Below are 22,239 nucleotides of genomic sequence, written 5' to 3'. Positions count from 1 at the left end.
TCATACACCATACACGTGTTCAGTGTGAAGCTGCTTACCGCCGAGTCGGGGGCTAACAACTGCTGAACCAGTAAATTACAGTAAATCTAGCCGATTCGCTGACGTCTAACTCATACACCATACACGTGTTCAGTGTGAGGTTGCTTACCGCCGAGTCGGAGACTAACAACCGCTGAACCAGTAAATTACAGTAATTCTAGCCGACTCGCTGATATCTAACTCATACACCATACACGTGTTCAGTGTGAAGCTGCTTACCGCCGAGTCGGGGGCTAACAACTGCTGAACCAGTAAATTACAGTAATTCTAGCCGACTCGCTGATATCTAACTCATACACCATACACGTGTTCAGTGTGAAGCTGCTTACCGCCGAGTCGGAGACTAACAACCGCTGAACCAGTAAATTACAGTAATTCTAGCCGATTCGCTGACGTCTAACTCATACACCATACACGTGTTCGGTGTGAGGCTGCTTACCGCCGAGTCGGAGACTAACAACCGCTGAACCAGTAAATTACAGTAACTCTAGCCGACTCGCTGATATCTAACTCATACACCATACACGTGTTCAGTGTGAAGCTGCTTACCGCCGAGTCGGAGACTAACAACCGCTGAACCAGTAAATTACAGTAACTCTAGCCGACTCGCTGACGTCTAACTCATACACTATACACATGTTCGGTGTGAGGCTGCTTACCGCCGAGTCGGAGACTAACAACCGCTGAACCAGTAAATTACAGTAATTCTAGTCGACTCGCTGACGTCTAACTCATACACTATACACGTGTTCGGTGTGAGGCTGCTTACCGCCGAGTCGGGGGCTAACAACCGCTGAACCAGTAAATTACAGTAATTCTAGTCGACTCGCTGACGTCTAACTCATACACCATACACGTGTTCAGTGTGAGGCTGCTTACCGCCGAGTCGGAGACTAACAACCGCTGAACCAGTAAATTACAGTAATTCTAGTCGACTCGCTGACGTCTAACTCATACACTATACACGTGTTCAGTGTGAAGCTGCTTACCGCCGAGTCGGGGGCTAACAACCGCCGAACCAGTAAATTACAGTAATTCTAGTCGACTCGCTGACGTCTAACTCATACACTATACACGTGTTCGGTGTGAGGCTGCTTACCGCCGAGTCGGAGACTAACAACCGCTGAACCAGTAAATTACAGTAACTCTAGCCTCTCGCTGACGTAAACCATTTTCCAAAACTGGTGGTTTGTTTTAATTCGCCTCATTTCATTAACATTACCCAAAAATATAGTTACGGTTTTAATAAAATGTTGCATTCGTGTGCAGTAGTATATTGTTGTGATGATGATAATTTTAGTATATATATATTTCCTTTTCATTTGTATTGTAATACTTAAATTATAAAGGTTAGTAACAAACTTTTACTAACTTAGTTATCGTAATTACAACAAATTTGAAAGTCCTTCTGTTACAAGGTTTTTGTTTAAATCGTCACGCGAAATTTTTCATTGGAAAAGTTGTTGTTAAAGACCTACATAAGACTTTTGTATTTTTCACATTCTTCATGAACCGTACAGTTTGTCTACAAATGATAGGAGAAGTGGTTCTGCAAGTCCCCATGCGTGAGGCGCTCTCCTGGGCATGCAGCGATGTGAACTACCCACAATAGACACTCATATGAGTTAGAAAGTGTAGATTGATCTTTTAAACTGTAACCAAACCAACCCAGTGAGTCGTACGTTGTTAATTATTTTCTTACTTACATTTGTCAATTAATTGAAGTGTAGATAAACTCTGTAAACGTTAATTTGGTAACTACATATGCTGTACATTGGGCTATATGTCATTATATTTAGGTTGTTATACAAACAAAAACAGGAATTTAGCTTATTTTTCCTACCTAAAGGATGTGTTGCCATAATTATCATATTATTTTTAGCTCGATCTATTTTTAATTGATTAATCCAATGTGTAAATTAATGTTCAAATTGGAATAGCTCGTTAGTATGGTACAAGTGTATTGTTTCTGGTAAATACACATTAACAGTATGAAAGATACAATAATAAGTATTTAAATAAGCTCATCGGGGGCGCTCTTATTTTCAAGTAGGCTACAATTCGAAAATATATGTAACCAAATTATTGTTTTCCTGTTAAATGAATTTAAGTTCAAGATGTATTTACCGTTGAGATAAAGAAATAATTAATTTTAAATTTCTTATCTATTAAAGACATTTTTGTCGCTATACATTGCAAAGCTGCTACTAACACTCCCATGTCCGTATTGATTATACCCGCACAACTTTGTTTGGCACTTGAAATAAATAATACATAAAAAAGAATTTCAACGATTCATGAGAAGAAAACACATCCAGTGTGTATTTTTTAGATAAAAATAAGTTTTTACAGGAATACTGTGTTCTGTAAAACTGGTTTTTAACACAGGTTGCTGAGCGTGTGAAAGGGCACTTTGACAAAACGCCGAAACTTTGCGGCACCAAGAGGCTGTCAAACAGGAAGATGACGAAATATATCTAAAATAACTTTTGCCCAGTGCTATTAATAGACGGGTGACAATATCCCAGATGTAGTACAGCGAGTATCCCGTGTTGTCTATCATATTTACACTGTCACTACTTTGTTACGGGAGAGTTATTACGCTATGAATATTGATCGACCCGACGTTGGCACGGCCTTGCTATAAATAACCTCCTCGGCCGCTAGCTCAACCTTCACCTTTTGCCTCCCTGTCGATAAATTTCGTATCTAAATTTTTGGTTAGCATGTGCGAAGAAAGATGTGCATTATAGCTATCCGCGATTCCCCCGATATGCATTTATATTACCCATATATCGCGTGCTGGACCTCTCTCACGGAGAGTTCGCACAATGATTCTTATAGAATTATTTATTGAAGCGACCTGTAGAAAACAGGCGAGTGATATGTACTTTCTCGTAATAGTGAGGTTTAGAGAGAGACGGCGCGGCGGGATAGGAAGGGTTTGTATATTTTTTTGAGTCATACAGGCCCTAAGATTACAATTTATTTACGGAATTGTGACAGGCTTTCCAATATGAAATATTAATTTACGTCTAAGCCAAGTTATTGAATACATTTCCTGACTGTATTACTCAATTTGGCCTATCGGAATGAACCCGTACTTTCGATTCTTCGTTGGTGCCATTTATCGTAGTAATGGACAAATGATTATGTAATAATACATTTATTTTTAATTGAATTTAGTGTTTAGCTCTAGTTCACCTTCCTTTTATTGCAGCGTCTGGTATCCGACGCTGTCTCAGACTTGACTCCTGGAATCTGGAGTCATGTTCGTCTGAAGAGATCCAAAGAAAGTCGACGACGAAGAAGCTCAAAACGGAGCATCTACATCGTTTCGACATCAGAGACACCTTTAAATAGGTGTAGTGATAGTGTCATTGTCTCATCAGGCACAAAGTTTCTTCATCGTCGACTTTCTTTGGATCTCTTCAGACGAACATGACTCTAGATTCCAGGAGTCAAGTCTGAGACAGCGTCAGATACCAGATGCTGCAATTAAAGGAAGCAAAGTTTGGTTTGCTCGTCTAAGCAAAATCCAAAAGCAAAGAATATGTTTCCTATCTTTAAGGACACCAAAAGACTTCTCGACACCTTAATATAGAAGCTGGAGGCGAGGTTTTCTGGAACCCCATTTTCTAATTTCTTTTTTTAATACAATTAAAAAACCCTTAGCGGTGAGTAATAGTCAATATTACCAACACAGAATCATATATGTATGTCCTCTCAATAAATTCGCTATTCACAAAACGTATTATTTAGGGTACTATCACTGCTCGGGTTCTTGTAACCTGCTAGATAATGTGTTGACCTGAGTCGAATGCAAATCTTATCTACAAGCTCCACCATGGTCAAAATATTTTAGTGTAAACTCAACAACAACGGTCGAGGAGAGGTTGTGTTGTACTACCAAAGCCCACCTCTCAGTTAATGGTAGGGAGGGGAGGCACTACCGCAGTCTGTCAGTGTCAGGGGTACGAATGTTTGAAACACTATTAATCCGGTAGTGGCAGTGGACGTTGTTACCACTTACAGCTACAAGCCGGGGAGAGGTTGTGTTGTACTACCAAAGCCTACCTCTCAGTTAATGGTAGGGAGGGGAGGCACTACCGCAGTCTGTCAGTGTCAGGGGTACGAATGTTTGAAACACTATTAACCCGGTAGTGGCAGTGGACGTTTGTTACCACTTACAGCTACAAGCCGGGGAGAGGTTGTGTTGTACTACCAAAGCCTACCTCTCAGTTAATGGTAGGGAGGGGAGGCACTACCGCAGTCTGTCAGTGTCAGGGGTACGAGTGTTTGAAACACTATTAACCCGGTAGTGGCAGTGGACGTTGTTACCACTTACAGCTACAAGCCGGGGAGAGGTTGTGTTGTACTACCAAAGCCTACCTCTCAGTTAATGGTAGGGAGGGGAGGCACTACCGCAGTCTGTCAGTGTCAGGGGTACGAGTGTTTGAAACACTATTAACCCGGTAGTGGCAGTGGACGTTGTTATCACTTCACAGCTACAATGCCGGGGAGAGGTTGTGTTGTACTACTAAAGCCTACCTCTCAGTTAATGGTAGGGAGGGGAGGCACTACCGCAGTCTGTCAGTGTCAGGGGGTACGAATGTTTGAAACACTATTAACCCGGTAGTGGCAGTGGACGTTGTTACCACTTACAGCTACAAGCCGGGGAGAGGTTGTGTTGTACTACCAAAGCCTACCTCTCAGTTAATGGTAGGGAGGGGAGGCACTACCGCAGTCTGTCAGTGTCAGGGGTACGAGTGTTTGAAACACTATTAACCCGGTAGTGGCAGTGGACGTTGTTACCACTTCACAGCTACAAGCCGGGGAGAGGTTGTGTTGTACTACCAAAGCCTACCTCTCAGTTAATGGTAGGGAGGGGAGGCACTACCGCAGTCTGTCAGTGTCAGGGGTACGAGTGTTTGAAACACTATTAACCCGGTAGTGGCAGTGGACGTTGTTACCACTTACAGCTACAAGCCGGGGAGAGGTTGTGTTGTACTACCAAAGCCTACCTCTCAGTTAATGGTAGGGAGGGGAGGCACTACCGCAGTCTGTCAGTGTCAGGGGTACGAGTGTTTGAAACACTATTAACCCGGTAGTGGCAGTGGACGTTGTTACCACTTACAGCTACAAGCCGGGGAGAGGTTGTGTTGTACTACCAAAGCCTACCTCTCAGTTAATGGTAGGGAGGGGAGGCACTACCGCAGTCTGTCAGTGTCAGGGGTACGAGTGTTTGAAACACTATTAACCCGGTAGTGGCAGTGGACGTTGTTACCACTTACAGCTACAAGCCGGGGAGAGGTTGTGTTGTACTACCAAAGCCTACCTCTCAGTTAATGGTAGGGAGGGGAGGCACTACCGCAGTCTGTCAGTGTCAGGGGTACGAGTGTTTGAAACACTATTAACCCGGTAGTGGCAGTGGACGTTGTTACCACTTCACAGCTACAATGCCGGGGAGAGGGCCAATCACACCCCTCGGCCACCCTCCCTGTTTACAGCTGCCCCTAATTTGTTTGCAGCCATGTTGCTTCCATCTCGTTAAAACATAGTTGGCGCTTCCACGAATGCCGCGTTAAAAGCTGCGATAATTTTCACCCGACTTTTATTGCCCATAACTCTACGGCGGATAAATTACACAATCGAAATGGTTGTATCTGGGTGTTTAATTGCTCTTTACAGGGCTGCTGTTGATTTACGGATATTGCGGTCCTGTTTTAGGGCGGGGTTATGACAACCATAAAGCGTAATGCCCTACTCGTAGTCGTATGTGATCCCGGGGCTGTCAGCTCCATCAACGGCTCCTCCTATAAATTCTACAAACAGTTTATACGCTAATGCGTTTTTAAATCGTATTTACAAATTAACCTTTTTTCTTATTTAGTATAAGTATAAAATAAAACGTATTGCAAAATGTATTTGTACTTGCTGTATTCCAGCGCCTGCAACGCAACTAACAGTGTCAATATTCGCACATACGATTATGACATGATACTGTATTATTTTTACTCATTATGACTTTTAATAATTTAGATAATAACAGATATTATCTGTCACCTCTTTATAGTTTTTTCTAGAAAAGTGCGTCTCGCCAATAGCAAAAGTTGACAAATACCTTCAATTTGTATCTCATGCCATTTTAAGTATAATGGGGCCTACTAAGTTTTTAACAGCTGGAGTAGAATCTGATTGTACTTTCATAACCTGGGATTTCCAATTAGAGTAGTTTCAAAAAAATAACAGATTATTTTTTTATTTAAACACTATATTTAATGTATAATTAATTTAACACCAACTTTACTTGTCAGAAATGTGTTTTGACATAAACATAAATATGCATAAAACCTTATACCGGATAAATTTATTAATTTATAACAATATACTGTATGTTGACATTAAAGGGAGGGAAAATATAATTTAAATTTTTTTATGGAGGATCTGTTTTATTTACAAGAAGGCTCCGCATAACTAAGATTTCTGTTCAAAACATGTGTATTGATTCCAGTTATATTGAAATAATTAAAGAAATTCATATACTTCCAAAAAAATACATGTTTACACTTACATAATTTGAAAAATAAATACTAAAAAATGTTTTAATGGAGACCAGCAACTTCTAGTATATATAATACAGTTTTTTTGAATTTAAAAAATATTTAGGTACCCTAAAAGGCTTACCTCACCTGCCATGGGATTACCCCCACTAAATTGGAAAACAATTAAGATACCGGTAGTCGAACGTTCAACTACAATTAAAAGACTTCAATTTTCAAATTGAATAAATTGAAATTAAGAAAATATTGAATTGAATATGTTTGTAGGTGCTGTTCATATAAGATATCTACAGGGTGTTCCAGATCACCCGGCCGCAATGTCCTGTGGTTGAACCTTTGACATAGAGCGATGTAATAAACTTTAACCCTAATAAATCTTATACGGCGAACGTTGCAACATTGTTTTTGTCACATTTAAAATACAGGGTGTGTCCAAAAATGAAAGGTCATAGGTTCGAATATTGAAAATTTCAAATAGTAAGATACCGTAGGTCATGTTACACACCATTTTAAAGGTCTTTGAACGCTGGACAATATCTTGTCCATATGGCAGGAGTTTTTGAATTGTTTTTAGTTTTCTTTTTTAATGTGGTGCTGTTGTATTTAAAGTTTCGAGTGTCAATTTTTTTATGTTGACAAAAGCACAAGATAAGCTTTTGAACGGTGTGTCGTTTGATCATTATTGAAATGTTTGACCAAATTTAGTAAAATATTTATGATAGGCTAATCCCGTAATGTACTATAAAATGCAATTGATAAAAAAATCACTACTATGATAAGATCAGAAGTCCTATTATGGGGATAGAGCGATTGGTGTCTAAACCCAGCGTTTTTAATTGACTTTTTACAAACTTTAAAACTGCTGATCAACAATGATACTTATATTACAATAAAGCATTATTTTAATGCATCCAATCATTTTATTAAGCTCTTGCCAACTGTAGCTTGTTGGCTAGTGACTGTTTTGTTTTATTTTGAATGAACTAATAAAATTAAGCGAAAAAAGTATGGTTATTGATTCAACGTTGTTTATTATTAAATTTTAATAAATGAAGTTACAAAAAATAAAATCATTAACATTTCTCCCACATTGAAAATTTTGACTATTATATAGTAGGCTACAAGTTATGATTAGTACTACTGTTATAGAGAAACTGAACGGTGATCGACAATAAAATAAAAATGTCTTATCGACGGTTTTCCAATAACAGTTATAACAAATCTGTAAGGGACTGTATTTAAACTGTACCCAGAGCTTGTGTCACGATGCCGATGGACGACGACGAGACAGAGCAAGCAGGAACCACGCGGGACTCGCCGGTTAGTGCGGAGAGGAGGTAGACAGACAGACATATTGACAGGCCGCCATGCTCGACTGCCGCCCTACCGGAACATATTGTCTCCAGAGGGTATTGTTTGTTCTACACCCCATACTGTACACCGTACACTTACCCCGGCTATAAACTAACATGGGAGTGACACCCAGAGTGTAATGGTCTGCTGCTCACCAGTAGTGGGTCTCCGACAGCTGCATCGTGTCTCTCCTCTCCTGGCTTCCTCTTCGCGCTCACTCCTTCTGCGATCTCACTAGTCTCTAGCTCTACATCACGTTCATAGCTTCAGCCTCACACTAGATTACAAGAAATTGTTATATATTTGTAATACAGGGATCTTTCTTTAGAAGAGGACAGCAATTTCAAAATATACGGGACAGTAAAAACCAACAATATTTGGTACTAGTATATATATATTTATACATATTAGACAAGTTTTTAAACTTGTTGAGGCCAATAGAAAGGTTAGGTTAGGTTGACGTTACACCGCCATCTGTCTTTGGTTTCGGAAAGATAGAGTTTCATGTCATGACCTTGAACACAACTACGTTCACTATGAAGAATACGCTTTTCTTGTAGAAAACTCACGGCACTTTCTTTGCAATGTATTTCACGAGCCAACAGAAAAAACGGCATGTTCAGTCTGTACTTAAACTGCACTGACCAAAGCAGCGTACGCCCAGATAGAGGCTCGCGCCAGCCGATAAGGGAAGATATCTAACGATTACCTAGATAAGGTCTACAATTCATGTTTCTGCTTCGTTAAGATAGTAACTGTCCAATAACTGTTCAATACACGTAAAAATAACTGCCCTGTTTCTGTAGAAAATATATTTTGAAATTGCGGTCCTCTTCTAGAAAAGACCCTAATATAGTTACTCTTTGTTACTGATGATGAAATAATTGTGAAGGAAACAGGATTTCCGGACATTTGCCATCATTCAACGATACAAGAAATCAGTAACACAGTACATTTTCTGAGGAAGATATCAGATTACAGATCTTGAAACGTAGGTATCACTGAACGATGGTAAATGTAAGGAAAGGTCCTGTTTCTTCCAGAATACAGTTATAGTAAAATGCTTCGGGATAGTCTTTAAAAGGAGCTTAATAAATTCGTTATGATTGTGAGAAAGTCATGTATAGAACTAAAACCAGCATTTGTTTGTAAAGAACTGACCTGAAGTTTAAAAGGTCGTGTGTAGAACATTAAAAAAAATTATATTTCTTTGGATAGGTATAAAGTCTTAACGATATCAAGGATGAAAGGCTTACGGGTGAAAAATATCCAGCTTAAAAAGCCAGGTGAGGATTGTGAACATTTACTAATTAATTATAATTCTGTTTACTTCAAGTGATGGTTTCATGTAATTAAAGAACAGTATGATTAGTTTCTTAGATTGTTGGTCATAATTTGATATACATATCGTATACTTGAGGATATAATCAAAACCCGTACGAAAAATGTTGGTCCCTTATTTAAATGAAGATTCTCCTTGAATTTAATCCTGCTTTTTGAGATTTCTTGTTACTTCAAATAGCTTTTTACGATTTAGTATGTGATTCGATTCAATACTGCTTCCACAACTCTCGTATATTACGTTTTAATGTATCCAACATTGTAATGGTCTCGTAATTTGTTCTACTAGAGGACAATACTGAACTGAAAAGACAATTAAAAGTTAATTTATTTATAAACAATTCTATTTTATTTTTAACTAGACAGTGGCTTTGCAAACAAGTGAATTAAGGACATTAAACTTTGTATTCTTATATCAAACGTATAAGTGTAATAAGAGATTGAGTGCGCTATTTGGAATTTATATGACTTAACTATACCGTAACTTTCCTGATAAAAACTACTGTTAAATCAATAAACGTTACCTGAAGAAGCATAGGAACAAAAGTATAGGATATGTCTTGGATTATGTACTCAAGAGATACCTTCAACCTCATGGGCTAAACGATATTTTTGTTCTTGGCTGCAAACTGAATATTTTCCACCAAATTAATTAAGAATTTGGAATGTTTTATACTGAAAACTTTGTCCATGCATCTGAGGATCCTCTCTCAAAGGCGCTTCATCAAAAGATTAATATACGAAAGCGAAATATTACCTGCAATCTTGAGAACAGCACAGTTGTGTCAATTACAACTACGTCATCAATATTGAGAGCTGAGAACAAGAACAAAATCCAGACTGTACTAAGGTTAAAGTTTTGACATAAATTGGTCTGTTTAGAGTTCAAGTCTTTTTCTACATTCCTAAAATACGGCTTTCTACAGCGTTCAAATACTACTTTTTATTGTGCGAACATACAAAACGAAACATAATATATTTAAAGCTCCAGACTCTACATTTTCTATGAACAGAATCTTTCTACTTAAGCAAAGTAATTATGTTGACTGAAAACCACTTAGATCACCACGCAGAGCGTGGCAGTATTTTAAGAGAATCCACCATAAATGCAGATCTTAAGACTCCTGTCTTAAAGCAAAAAAGCCACAGCATAAGTCCAGTCGATCGTATTAGACTAGGTTCAGGAAATTCTGATACTTGTAGAGCTGTGACAGTTTCTAATAATCTATGATTTATAAAGCCTGATGTAGACCTGGAATAAAAACTACATCGAAGACCCATCTCAGTCGGAAACAAGAGCGTTAAAGTCACTCATCATCAAAATATCATATTTCATTAAGTCAATTTTTCTTTTCGACGTTTCAGTATAGATGTCATTGTTGAAGAAATTTATATTGCAGGAAAGACAATTAATTGTAAAATAGATTATTGGCTGACCATTAGCGAAGCCAATTATTCGAGTAGCTGGAAAAATTTTATTTCTGTCTGTTTGTATATTTGTTTGTCTGCCTGCAAAAACGATATCTCAAAAAACGAACTGACCTATAAACTCAAAAGTTTGTATAAAGCTTCATTTTTATACAGGCAACCCTGAGTTTGATTACGATGCATGTCTGTCACTTCGTGAGATTTGGCTGAGCGTATTTACATTTATATTGTATTTACATTTGTATTTTTACATGTTTGATTTGATTATGGGAATTAGAAACTAGCAGAATAAATACATTTTTAACAAACAATGATGTGACATTTTTATTCATAGAGTAAAAATTTTCAAAAAATATTATAGATTGGAAAGTCAATGTTTGACACGATTTGATTTCAATGCATTCTTGTATTTGGAGCATCTTCCCTAGCTCACCGGAATTTGCAATGTTCAAACATCGCTCTGAAACCTAATTCAATGATCAAAAATGTGAATGTATCATGTGGTAAAATATCTCGATTATCTTGAGTTTTAAATGTAACTTTATTTTTACATAGACAAGAATAAGTTACTAAAGTGCATTTCCAACCATGGGATTTGGCTGGGCGTTATCGCAGCTTATCACTCAGTAGGTTAACACAGTATGTCCTTTGGCCGTATATAAAAATTTAATTCTATATTGAGAATGAAATGAGCTATAGGTTACAAATTTTGCAGAAAACCCCAGCGAAGCCTGTTACGTCTGTTAGCCTGGAGTACTTTTAATGATCATAGCCTTCTTGTCATTTGTCATGAACATTTTGCCAATGTGTGCTGTGAAAGCGGTTTTAGAAAGCGATTAACCACAACCCGAGTGTTGACGGAACCTCGAGATCCCACGGTATGTGATGTTAGTCGCTACCTCCGACCGTAGCCTGTGTTTATAAATATGTAAATAGCTCTGCCAGCCCCCCGCCACCCGTGTGCCTGTCACCAGCAACCATCAAGTACTATCTTGACGACTCTCTTATGACAGTTTAGCCCTTCAGCCCGTAAATCATCCCACAAATATCACCCCAATGTTTTCATATTGCTGCTTACAGCTTTTTTATGTCCCACTCTCTCAAAACGTCTCCCCCCCTAGTGCCCGTAATGGCAGTACGTTATCGTCTTAGCCCACAACACATCTCTATCCGCCACTTTCATAAATTTTAAACGTAATTTAATCTCTGTGGTTTTTACTCCTCTTTGGTCTCTTGGGATACGATTTGTACGGTATAATTACGTGGAACTGCGTCTGTAAAGGTAAACGTGCATTAGTACATAACGGTTTGCTCCCATGGGATACAATTTCTACGGTATGGTTAAGTGAAACTGCATCGGTGAGATTGAACGTTTGTCAGGACATAAGGGCTTTGGTCTCTTAGAATACGATTCGTACGGTATCGTGGATCTGGAAATTCCAAATTCGATAGTATGTAGTATTTTGTCACATCAAGAGCTGGCCATCTTGATTGTAGCTATGCAAGAACTAAGTTAAACCTCTTGCAATTATTATTATTTTAAGTCGTAGCATTTTGGAAAATGTCTTATTTTAAAGACGTAATTTAATATACATCTACACGCTTATAATATTTTCAATACTTTTATTAGTTACTAGCTGACCCAGCGAACTTTGTTCCGCCTTAAAGGCAATATCACATGATCACATTTTGTACTTTTTAAATTAGGATAATTGTAAATAAAAAAATATAATTATTCAATGATTCTTTATTTGCCATTTATTGTAGCACCTTGTGATAAACCATTTTGTTTTTTTTTTTTATTAGGCGCGAAAAAAATAACGCGGAAGGTCTTCCGACCTGTGAACATGCCACATATAATGGACCATGGAAAAAACATGGATGTTCGAGATTAAGACCACAAACTTTTAACGATTGGCCTTGTGACTTATTTACAGTCATGGCGAATGCAAGACGGATCAGAAATTGAAGTCGTTTAAATTGAAATGGCATGTCGGTTGGGATCATCGGGATACTCGGAATGACAACTTCCTCACCTTTGAATTTTCCTTTGAGTATTGTGGCGTAAATAAAATTGTTCATCAATTTACTTACCAACCAAATGTGTTTTCCGTTGCACAGTTTTGGCTGGTTTAAGTTTTTTAAGCATGATTACACCAACCAAACTTTAGTTGTAAATTGTGCTGTGGTAAGCCAGGTACATCCAAGGAGTTTAAAAATTCAATTGGATAGTTGGTGGCATCACCTTCATTTGCTACACAGTCAATAGATTTGATAGAATGCAGTGTACCAATGACCTCATTCTGAATTATGTAGTTTAAGTCATCTACATCTTTATTCTTAGCTACCAAAATTGCTCGCTCCACTCAACCATTCATTATTTTTGAGGTTAGTAATGATGTTTGGGAATACTTTGTTAATGAGTTCGTCTTTCGATGAGACAAAGTTATAGAAATTCGGAGGAAATGAAATCAATCCGCTCGATTCGTCGACAGGTACTCGACGATTACCGATAGTCAGCAATTGCTCAGAGAAATCTTCAGCAGATGTATCGTTCAACAATGCAACTCTCATGTTTGTTGTCAGCTGAAGTTTCTTAACATAGATTCGATGATTTGAGGCAAGCGTTTATCTCGTCGGCAGCAGTCGATCTGGGAATTACTGGCAATGTTTGGCTGGAAATCGCCAGGGCAGTAAAATCATTGAGCCTCCAAAACATCTTGAGTCATTACGTAGATCTTGCAATGTTCGGTAGAGTGCTTCCAATACACGTTTATGCGCGATTGTGCATTCGTCCCAGATGATGATCTTCGATTCTGATAAAACTTTGGCCATAGCGGAGTGCCATATTGCATGTTGGGTTTTTCAATATATTCCAGATTTAACGGCAATTTTAATGCAGAATGTGTCGTACGACATCCTTTTAGTAATGTGGCTGCTATTCCAGAAGAAGCAACTGCAACCGCAGTGTTGGATCTTGCACGAACAGTGGCTAAAATTACTGACATGAGGAATGTCTTACCAGTTTCCCACCAGGGGCATCCAGGAAATAGAAACCACCATTTCCATCATCAGTTGCCTTCATTAATGTATCATAAACTTCCATTTGTTGGGGATTCATCAGGGGTACATTCGTTTGAAACTTCTAAATCTAATTCCTGGTGATCATATTTACGTTTCCGTTCCAATTCTCGATTAAATGCGGTCATTCATTTCACAATTTGGCACTGGAATTCCTAACCTGACTAATAAACTACCGCATATGAGATAGCACATGTCTTCAATCAAAAGCAAGGCCTATTATGTATCTCCTAATTCATTTCAAGATTGGGATTTCTTGAATTGACACGAATTTGATGTAAAATATCTTCTGCCATATTATCATTGTATTTGTGCCATAGGTTAGATGGGTTCGATGGAAAGCAATGTCGAAATGATGATAGCAAATAATGTAATCTGACTTGGAGATGCAGAGATAATTGCTTTCAATTGTAAAAAATTAAAATTTGAATTGTATTATCTGGATAGTAAAGTCTATGTTTAACAGTGATTGCAGAAAACAGTTGAAACAAAATTTGCTGTTTCTCTTAAGCTTACTCTATGGCTTTCAAACTATAAGTGTAAAGAAATGTAAAATAGTAATTAAATGAAAAAAAATATAAACATATGTTTCTTTTGTCGCATTATACATGTTTACAAAGAACAGCTGATTAAATTTGAAAAGGCTCTTTCACTTAATAACATATGTTTGCTGCATATGCATTTCTTACGGGTATTTCTGTAACTTTTAGAGACCAGTGGGGGCGGAATCCTGAATCGGGAACGGGATAAAAAGTATCCTATGTTCTTATCCCAGTTCTTAGCTACCTCCCTACCAATTTTCAGCCAAATCGGATCAGGCGTTCTTGACTTATAAATAGTGTAACTAACACGACTTTCTTTTATATATATATATTCAGAGAAAAAACACCTCGAAAGGTTTGTACCTCTCACTTTAAATGGTCAAACAATATAGGGCAAAATTTACAAGAAAAACTAAAAGGCGTTTGGATGTGTTCTCATTTTATCTTTGAAATGAGACATCGTCCACATTTTTACTGCAAAAAAGGCGTAAAAGTGTTTTAAGTTCAGTTTAATTCTTATTGAGTAAAACTCAAGGTCGATGCACTACAGTCGGCTGTTAATGCCTCCATTGATATCGCTTGCAGAGATCTGACCACTTGGCTAGAACAAGAGAGAACGCCTTGACATTCACCTTCCCATCTAAAGATAACATAGGAAATGCCTAACTCCTCATCTGCCCACTCAACAGAGAATCACAAGAGACGCCTACAACTCCACCTTTCCACTCGTAAGAGAACCATAGATGTCACCCTTGACCTTTAGGTTTCCACAACAGAGAACAACAGTGAATGCCTTTACCTTTACTTTTCCATCGTCAGAGAACCATAGATGTCACCCTTGACCTTTAGGTTTCCATAACAGAGAACAACAATGAATGTCTTTACCTTTACCTTTCCATCGTCAGAGAACCATAGATGTCACCTGGACCTTTAGGTTTCCACAACAGAGAACAACAATGAATGCCTTTACCTTTACCTTTCCATTCGACCGACCCAGAACCATAGAGATAACCTTAATCTGTGTTTAAATTCAAAAGAAAGCCAAAGGGAACGCTTAGACCTTCTTCTTTCCATTCCAAAGAGAACCATAGAGACCACCTTGTCTTTTACATTTCCAGTCAACGGGGAACCAGTAGAAACCCAGAGAGATAACCTTGACCTTTATGTTTCAACAAAAATAACAAAGGAAACGCTTAGACCTTCATCTTTCCATGCGACAGAGAACCATAGAGATCACCATGACTTTTATGTTTCCAGTCAATGGGTATCCAATAGAAACCTAGAGGGATAACCTTGACCTTTATGTTTAAAAAAAATGTTAGAGGGAACGCTTAGACCTTCATCTTTCCATGCATCAGAGAACCAGAGATCACATTGATTTTTACATTTCCATTCGATCGGAAACCATAAGGGACTCCCTTATTCTTTTAATAGAGAGCCAAATAGATAACCTTGATGTTTATGTCAACTCAAAATAAAATCTGAAGTGTTCGACATAGTGCTATAGAGATCGCCTCGACTGTTATGTCCCCAGTCAACAGATAACCTTAGGGAACGCCAAGTCCTTTATTCTTCTATTCAATAGAGAATCAGAGAGAAATCTTGATCTAAATCTTCCCCCTCAGAACAAACCTAAACTTTTACTTTAACAATCAAGACATATCAAGAGACAGCATTTCTACCTTTTACAGGAAGAGCGAAAAAATATAAAATAAAAGTACCTTTTAAACGCGCAGTATGACCTTTCCCTACCATCGGAGTAATAAAAACACAACAAACGGCTAACTAGAACAAACTAACTGAGTCCATCATAAACTACTGGGAGTAGCCTAGAGCGCCAAATGCTATATAGTCTAACTGCTTAGTTAGTGATTCAATAGCCAAGGTTGCGTACAGATTGTAAAGCGTTGCCTAGCTGAAACCGTTCCATTCTTGAGCATGTTAAATTAAATGACGATGAGATAAGAACGCTACAATACGCGTTACCCGGATGTAGCCGGCACCGCCATTCATCCTGTGTTTAACAGTAATATATACGGCTCCGTAACGTATGTTCACTCTTGAATAATACATTTTGCCTTGGCCACATTGCAAGAAATGGCTCGTTCGTGCTCTTTAATGAAAATTAACGCGTGAGCCCCTTGTACCCGCACTCGTGTAAAATACGCCTGGCTTCGTAGGCGATCTGAAAATAGTACACACTGCAGTGCTCTGTATTAAACGTGCTTATTTATCTGGAATGTGTGATTTATCTGTGCAAGATACCGATCACCATTCATTCAGCGCAACTACAAATTCAAATTTATTCTTTTTACCATCAATATGAGTACATAAAACGTATGCTGAACCATTGCAAATTTGTAATTATCTATCTTGAAATTAAATCTACAAAATTTATCAAACATACTTGACCACTTTTATACCAGCCATAACCATGCGTGCACTTGAGTTAGTTCCATTTTGGTTCGTAAATGGTAAGTTTTGAAGGATCTTTTGGAACTTTTAACAACCAAATATTACCACTTTATCAAAATGTTTCAATTTATCAATTTTTTACCGGAATATATCCAAAGGACTATTGATTACAGCCCAATTACCTTAGATTCGAACTTTGTACAATCAGATTATACAGCACTTATCGAATCATCTTGAAAGTACTCTTAGCGTTTATCAAAAGAGTACTTCCAAAGACATTTTTTAAAATCCTATATCGTTATAGACTATATTTCTATCCATAAAAAATAATAACTAAAGACTGAAGACTGCAAATAGTTCCTTTGTTATTCCTGTAGTACGCGATAAAATATATTTAGCCAAACTGGAGTTAACGACTTCTATGACACAATTCCATTACATCAGTCGCATTTTATGTTACACACTGGAAAGATCGGTTTTGAGTGCAAATATAATTGAAAATTGGGGTGTATTTCGATAAGAGGCCAGAAAGTAATCGATTATATTTATCGATGTTTACAAAACAGACTATAAATATCGATAATACGATAGTATTTATAGTAAATATTATAATCTATGAGTATACTACTGTTCATATTACCATGATCATTTTATGTATTATTGTTTACAAAAAAAGTGTGTAAATGGTGGAAAATTAGAAGATAACGAATAACACATTCGTGAACATTACATTACATTAGTTTCATTTGTGAAACTATAATATTAATACACAGGAAAATGCTATTGAACTTTCCATAGAACACGATTTGACAGCTGAGTCATCAATGACGATTTGAAAATGCAAATAAAATCAGAAATCGTATTGTGTTTCAATATTGCACAGCAGTAAATAAACACGAGCTTTCGCTTATAGCTTAAATATAGATTTTTTGAACGTTTTAAATTTGAGTTGTGATCTATTCTATTGTTTTTAAAGTGTAACCATGACAAATTATTAATTCCTTATTAGGAAACAAGTATGGAAAAAGGCAATTCGTTAATATAGTTGTTATGAGTTTTATTTAATTAACTATTGCAAAATCGATGTTTAGCAATATCGATACCAAAATTTAAAATCCATATTTACAATCGATTGTTTACTCGACCTCTAATGGAAGTGCAGCCGATTTCTCGATCACCGACTCGTCACACACAGCTAACATTTCGCCGTGGTTATACTCCAACGAAAGCGTGTCGAAGGCGAGGATGGGAGCCGAGGAATCACGGCTCTGACGTTAATCCGAGATTACCCGCGCGGTGTCGCCGGCGTCGATGAATGGCCGCGGTGTGGGCAGTGGCAAAAATCGAAATTCGTTCCGGTGTCCGTCGAGTGCAGAGGTTTGATTTACGCTGCCTCGCCCCTCGTACCGTGATGCTGAGCGGTTTGACGGCTTTTATCGCGGACGTACTTTACCAGCAGGAAGTGCCGTGCTGATCCGCTACGCCGCGCCACCATCGCGTCTTTCAGGTCTTCGGCACGCACTCCACATCGCCTCTCGACTCAAAACCCGACTCTGGATACCCGAGTTTGAAACTTAACCATAAACTAACTATTAAATATTACTAAATGTAAAGAATACATAACATTTCCAATTATTTTATTTTTCGAAACCGAAGGTTTCCTCATCAGGCTACTCCACTTCAATGAATCTCCATGAATCTTCAATGGACATGGAACTCAAGCTCAGTGAGCTCAACAGACAAATAAATAAATTGGAAATGTTATATATTCTTTACCTTTAGTAATATTTATAAGTTTTTCCAATTGCTCCCAGAGTCTTCAATAAACTAACTAGTTGAGCTACAATAACCAGAGTTGTTTTAGCTTCATGTCTGCGTTTAGACATACACTGCGAATAGTTTATAAACAATAATTCCAGTTTTTACGTCGGTAGCAGCGACAAAGGAACCAGTTTAGACGTGGTTCATCCAAACTCAACTTTTAAAACTCATAACTCGAGAACTCGCGAACTGATAAAGAACACATTTTCATACGAAATAGTCATAGTTAAGACTGCAATTTTTACAATCATATGAAAAAGTTTTATGTTTAAGTACCATTTTAATTTTTATTCTTGACTGGACGAAATCGAAATTCATCATTAGTTTCGAATAGAGCTCTTAAGTCATCTTCGGTGTGTAATGTTGCAAACCGCTATATTAAACGTTTAATTATTAACACCAATTTTATTAAACAGGGTTTCAGCCGAATTTTTTGAAGGGTAGAAGTTAAGATCAAATGATCTTAAGGTGCATAAGAACACGATGCAGAGTTTGTGAAATAAATTACGAATGTGCTATAAGAAATAAATTGATGAATGCTGTTATGGTTAATTTGATTTTGACTTGAAATATTTAAATTCGTTAATCAGTCATGTCGGTGTCGTTATCGAGATGAAGAACTGAAAACAACAAGTTTTAAATCTAATTAAAAATTTATTGACCTTTTAAAATTTCAAAATTTCAAGTTAAAAAATATGACTGAGGGTCATGTATCATTTGTATTTCATTCCTTTCATTACTCTCCCATTTCGAGAACTCCAAACCCGAGTGACGATCGATTTATTTTTTTGATAAATCTTTGTATGGATTTCATGAGAATCTCATATGTTCCAATACTATTACTAATTGTAATAATTGTGCGGCGAATAGTTGAAGAACTCGGTATTGAAAATTGTACTAACGCATAATAATGGTTAAAGTTTTGTGGCGTTTTTATCAACGATTACGTTAACGACAAAAACTATGCTTCAAGCTTCAAGGATTTTTGGGTTTTGGAATGTTAAACATAAATATAATAATATAAATATAAATATATATTATATATAAATTAAATATAAATGATATATATATATACATAAGTTAATATCATAAATAAATATAAATTTTAAATATCACAGGAATAAACTGCTCAATATCTACGGTTTGTATAAAAATATGTTATCATCCAAATAGTATTCAATTAATAAAACTGAACTGAATAAAATGTTACAATAGCAACTTTTATATAATTGGAAATATATCATATCTCTATAAATATGATTTATCACGAATTAATCAAATTTAGAGTAAAGGCAATTAATGACTAATTTATAAATTTAGAAGTATGCGTTTTATATATATTTATTTGTTTTAAAGTTCTGCATTGTATGTTGGTTTTTATAACGAATTTGTGTCATAAATTATGCTCGTATATTTTTAGAAATTATTAATGCTTTTCTTTCTTGGACGTTAGGTTTAATAAAATATTTGACTTCTCTGTGCTGCCTTTTGCCTTCAAAATCTTACGACTGTGTGATATCAAATTACTTCGCAGTTCTGTTACTCAAACTGTATTGCAATTACAATTTCATGTAAACACGAACGTCCCTCAAATTATGCCAGTGTCATTAAATCAATAGAATATTGAAGATAAACTCTTCATACGTGGACGCAACACACGCCTGTAATCTCATACGCTTTATGTACTTTAATATCATAAAGCGGTAATAAAACGGTGATGTCTAAACCTCAAACGTAGCATGTACGGGGCACATATTTACTGTTTACGATCTCCCGGCAAAACCCGTAGACAGGTCGTGTGTACAGCGATAGCAGCTAAAGTCCACATCGGAATTTAAAGTATGTTATAAATAATAAGAAATATAAATCTCGGGGATATAAAATGGGTATCGATGGAGCTGAGGGGAGCCGGGCGGGGTCACGGCGGTCAACCGAGGCGCGGCGGGGAGTCCGCGACGATCTGCCCGGCCACTCGCCTAGTACAAACGATGAAAACCCATGAGATACGACTGCAGTGCAGTATCATTACAAGTCGACCCACAAAACATATGTTTCAGTCGGCAATTTATTTACGACTGCAGGTCTCCTTGGATAAATATCGCCCGGCCGCGCCGCCAGACTGTTCGCACCTCAATGACGGACACAATCTTGCCCGCGCACCTCTCTCATGCCCTCTCGACACCCCGCGAGTTTTTATAGGGTCGATTAGGTTTCGAAAATACTCGACGTGTGAGTCACCGCTGGGATCTCCACAGCTGTCATAATCGACAGATCGTTATCATCAGCACTCCTGGGTCGCATTCTCTTCGGACCCTTTGAGCACTGGACGACTAGTAACTTCATTTAGTCCTGATATGTTTCGTTGGTGGAGGTGAAATAAAATAGAATCATTGTCAGTACAATACAACTTTACGATTCAACTTTGATGCCAAAGTGCTTGAGTTAAAAAGAGGAAAGGTGTAGATCAAGGTTTTCTTTGGTTCTCTATTGAGTGGAAGGATGAAGAATTTGGCGTTTCCTGTTGATTAGAAATGAGCAGTCATAGAGGTCTCTAGGGTTCTCTGTTAAGTGGAAATGTTTAAGTCAGCGATCTATATAGTATTCTGTTGAGTGGAAATTTAAAAGGCAGTGATCTCTATGGTTCTCCGCTTAATGGAAATGAAAACGTCATTGATCTCTATAGTTCCATGTTGAGTGTCAACGTTTTAATCGGTGATATCTACGGTTCTTTGTTGAGTGGAAAGACGAAGGTCTAAAAGTTTTCCGCAGAGTTGAAACATAAAAACCAAGGTATCTCTATGGTTCTCGGTTGAAATCAAAAGTAAAAGTTTTGGCATCTTGTATGCTTGATATATTTTTATCGAAGTCCAGTGCAACACATTTCAATGGTTGTGTATAATGCTTCAGGAACATAACCCGTAGAGAACATACTTGTTTCAATAATCCGAGAGCTAATGACAGTCAGATTGCATTTTAGAAGCACACAGTATTGTGAACTCGATGGAAGAATCTCTCCTAAGAGAAATCAACCTTCAGGCACGCTTGTCTTAATGAGTGTTGAAGTGGGAAGGTAGTGAGAGGCTTATCACAAATACCACATTAAATATTTGTCACAGCTTATGTTTTTCAGCTTGGCAAACTTAAATTCAATCGGTAGATGTGTAAATAAAAGCTACATCAGCAACAAGAAGTTGACAGAAAGTGACAACTCGTTGTCAGACCCTGATGTAACTATTATTTATGTATCTAACGGTTGGCTATAAATAAGCTAAAAATGTAATCTATGCAAAACTTTGATATATTTATATATTTGATATATTTAGTATCCTTTTCAATACCTCCTCGTTTCAACCCTCGCCTCAGCGTGGATGATGATCGATTTCTTTTTTAGGAGAAATTAACACGTTACATAACTAAAACAAAAAACTATAATGTGTGCTTTTTACAATGCAATCTGAGTCTTATTTACCCAACTATAATGTAACATTATATTATATTAAGAAATTTTGTTACAAATGGCAAAAGTCACGCTTTCTTTAATAAGTTTCTAGTAAATTCTCTCCCTTATTCAAAATAAATCGTTAATTTCATACGAGTCAAAGAAAAGTAATCCTGCGGTACGGATTGGAGCCATCGTTGTACTCAGGATATACGCA

At 37.3% G+C, this 22,239-nt stretch overlaps 1 protein-coding gene across 2 annotated transcripts in view; it reads left to right on the top strand.

Annotated features, from left to right (window-relative positions):
• The window catches only part of LOC124356979 (LIM/homeobox protein Awh), a 103,060-nt gene that overhangs the window by 41,621 nt on the left and 39,200 nt on the right, over positions 1–22,239 (top strand). The window lies entirely within an intron of this gene.

Source organism: Homalodisca vitripennis, chromosome 1, assembly GCF_021130785.1.
Source record: "Homalodisca vitripennis isolate AUS2020 chromosome 1, UT_GWSS_2.1, whole genome shotgun sequence".
Classification (NCBI taxonomy): Eukaryota; Metazoa; Arthropoda; class Insecta; order Hemiptera; family Cicadellidae; genus Homalodisca; species Homalodisca vitripennis.
This window is presented reverse-complemented; position numbering and strand designations above follow the sequence as displayed.